We start from the raw sequence: 4,146 nt of genomic DNA on the forward strand, positions 1-4,146 counted from the left end.
TGAGTAAGGAATGTTTTATTATGCTAAAACTAAAAGAGCAGCTGACTAGACTACACGAATGTATTTAGGTCGATATAATGACATACTCCCTCATCAACTTTCTGGGCCCTCACCATGCTCACTACGTGTATATCAAAAGGTGACGCATAGTAGGGAGGGTGCTGATATACAGTTATTGTTTTACTCTCTTTACATGTATATATATCTACATTTCAACTTAAAATCGATCTCAAAATGACATAAACAATAATGTCAAATTTTGAACTAAACAACCCGCCTCTTAAAAAGTTCACAGCTTTAATATAAAATTAAAAGATTTCAATATTTTCTTCCAACAATGTATTGGAATAAATCCATTGAAAAACTGAAACAGTGGTATAGCTGTAGACAATATTATCAAAGCTCACTCCCACCGCCGAATAATACTATTTCTCGTGTATAGTCAACGCAGCTTGGGTATCATGCATCCATTGTAAGCATTTTCGGCCCATGCATTAATTACTGAACTCATTTGTTTAAAAATTCAAATAATAAAATTTACCCAGTAAAGATTGACCTTTGCTGAATTTTGATTTTTTTATGACGGTGACCTTTCAAGCGTTATAATCGAGCTAGGTACTAGGTAAACATTAAACAAATCGTTCTGCATACATTTAATTGAAACACAAGACTCTACCTTTGCTTCGATTGTGCTAACACTATGGAGGCTGCTTGTAGAGAATTAGTTTTCAAATAAGTACAAATGAATAGGGGGGGGGGAGAAGAAAAAACACTCTTAGATTCTAAAATTCCATTTGACAGTTCAATCGATGTTGTAATCTTAGTTACGATATGCTACCGTAAAGAAATAACGTGTTTCATGAAAACTGCATACTACACCAGCGATCAATGTTTTCAAATCATCAAAAAAAGTTACTATAGTAATATTAAATGAAGGGTGTCGCAAGTCTACAATCTTCAAGATAAAATAAAGACTCTTTCTTCAAATTTATTTCGCACCAAATTTTCAAAATTTATTTCATTCCTTAGCAAAATAAGCAGCATCACAGCTCCGTGTATGGTATGTGTCATTAATGACTTTTGTTTGTGTCTAATCACAGATAGCAGAAAGTCCAAATTTGGACAGTGTGGGGCAATTTGAGTATTCATAAAAAATGTACTACAAGCATACTGTATGTATTCCAAACCAAAACCAAAACTGTATATATAATATGTAAACGCTATGTGTAAATATATATATAGGAAGATGTGATATGAGTGCCAATAAGTATTTTATACTGTATTTTATAATGACATTTATATATTGATTTTGTAAGTTAAACTATTTCATATGAGTATGAATCTAGCTCTTTTCTGGACTGAAGACGCTGTAACCCTATTGTTCAACCAATAGATCAATACCACAAGATAAAACCTGTACTAAAAGTCCCCAAAATCTTCCTGACACATAAGGTTAGAAAGTTTAACCCTTGGATTTCCTTATCACATGGTATCCGAGGTATAAACCATTGTGGATTACTTTTATTTTACATTTACAATGACTATGTAAACTTAATCAAGTCAAGTTTCATTAACTACTTACAACGTGTACTAAAACAATTCACTTTTGTTTGTTTTTGTACTACGTCTATAAAAGGGATGTCTCTTTATACCCTCCAATTTATCAATATTCTATTAATGTATAGAGATAGGAGCAATAAGGCAGTATGTGTGTGCATCAGTTTTCATTAATATTTCAAATCTTATCAATATTATGCAATATGAGTTATCCATTTATTATTTTCACACAGGTTTTAAAACATACATTGAAGTATTGTGAAAAGACTACAAAAAGCGTTACATAACTATGATGATCAATCATTTAGACAAAACTAGTGATCGTATCAAAACGTTGTTAGAGATGAATGTGCATTGTTGTGTAGAATCAAGAATAAACCCGTATCATTTTGCCCGACAACATGGTATATATTATATCTGTTCTTTCTTTCTTCATTTTTTTTGGGGGGGGGGGGGGGGGGGGGGGGGGCTTACGGACTTGCTTACATGCAAGTAGCTAAGTTCCTGGTTTTTTTATATTGTCAATTCAACAATTAAGCAGTAAAGTATGTGTCTTTTTTGTTAACTGTCCTCGTATTATATGAATTTGTGATTCAGAACCCCAGTGACTAACGTTTTAAATATCATTTATATTCGCGTACATTTGATGAACAAATAATGAAAACACACGCATACATAGAAAACAATCTGCCCATATCTCATGCGAAGTCATATACATGCTCTTTGACACATTCCCCATTTCCATTCTCAATTTTATGTTACACACATCTGATTCATTATAATCATGTCATTTGTGACTGTAGACAAATTCCTACCTTTGGGTTAGACGACATATATATATATGTTACGTCTAATATTTCTTTAGATCAAAGCCGATTAAGCGCGCGATGTGTTTATACGACACTTGTCTTGTTTTGGAAGAAAGTTGGCCTAAGTTGACCTCTTGATATTGTTTTTGATTTTATATCGTTGGGTCACTGTATCATTGAAATCAATCCCAACTATTTTAATAATACAGTTTAAAACGCTACAACAATCATTGAAGTTAAAAAACGGTAATCTCAATGACAGAAATGAAACACCAAATATTTAAAGATCTGTTATAATTCTCGGCTGTTGTACATGTTTATTCAGTTGCTATCATTGGATTTAATATAATATTGAAGTGAACAATCACGTAACGTGGAAATTCAAACATTTTAAACGATCTTATCTCTTGAGTTCGATATGATAATAACATATCCTAATTATACGTCAGACATCATTGATTTAGTTGTCTAACTTTTCTAAAACTACGTAAATAATCATAATTGATTTCAAATGTTTAAAAAAAATAAAAAAATTTATGACTTCCTTTAAAAAAAAAATCTAATATTTTTTTTCTCGTTTAGTTATACATGTATTTTGTTTTTCCTGTTTTCCAGCAGTATACCTTTAAACAAACATAAGGAAATTCATTACACGACCCACTTTATGTAACTTGACTAACGTTGAGTATTTCTGCTCTTTATTTATCCTCTATGGATCACTTTGATGCAAGTGTATAATCCATATGTAACTGTCGCTATTCCAAAACATGAAGAGGCTTGTTTTTTATTTACAAATATACTTATATAATCATTAATTGGGTCCGTCGACCTACAGAAAATAGCGGCGATTTACATAAAAAGAACCAAATCAAAAAGTGCCCAAAAGAAACAAAAAGGACAGGTATTACTTGACAGACATAATATGAGGCTAAAATTGCATGGAGATTTTTGGACCATTAACAATGATCATTTAATGCCAAAGCTCCATAGTCAAGATGCATTGTTTTTATATCCCATGTTGCTATCTTTATGCGTGAATTTCATCTGTAAATGTTCTTTAAAGGTAGTTGAATAAGATACTGAAAGAAATTGAAATATTTACAAAACAAACACTTTATGTGAAACCACTTTTTCTTGCGGGGGTAACATATTCTAATTACCTTGTTATATGAGACTATTGTAAACAATACTAATTGTATATTGTATCCGTAGATTTTAACGGCAGCAAGTTTTGAATATCCCCGTGGTTTAATCTGGCTCTTTTTAAAATAACAAAAATTGAAAAACATTTAAGCATGCAAAACGCAATGACCGTTTTTAAAAGAAATATTCACTCATGATTCGTCTGTAATTCTCTTCAAACAAGTTAACATGCTAGCCTTTAATACCATTGCCTTGTACGGATTTATTACGAATCGTATCTTGAGACAGCACTTCAAACGTACACCAACAAATAAGTATGACTGTAATATATATGATTACTTGTACTTTGAGTTTGTTTGTATGCCGTAACAACTCTCTCGAAACAAAGTGGTTGAACCAGATTTTATTATAAACTTAAGGTATATAACCGTTTCTTTGTTCCTACTCTTAAGCCTCTTAAAATTTAAAACTTGCTAATTTGATCGATACCAGATTTATGTGTAAATTTTATTTCCAAGTCTTTTTAATTGTAAAGACATGTTCCAAGTGTCCAAATTGGCTATAACATACAGCGTAAATAAAATGGATAAATATTAGATTCACATTGAATTGTAGAAAGTACTTAATCATTGTAACA

Source organism: Mytilus edulis, chromosome 10 (genome assembly GCF_963676685.1).
Source record: "Mytilus edulis chromosome 10, xbMytEdul2.2, whole genome shotgun sequence".
NCBI lineage: Eukaryota > Metazoa > Mollusca > Bivalvia > Mytilida > Mytilidae > Mytilus > Mytilus edulis.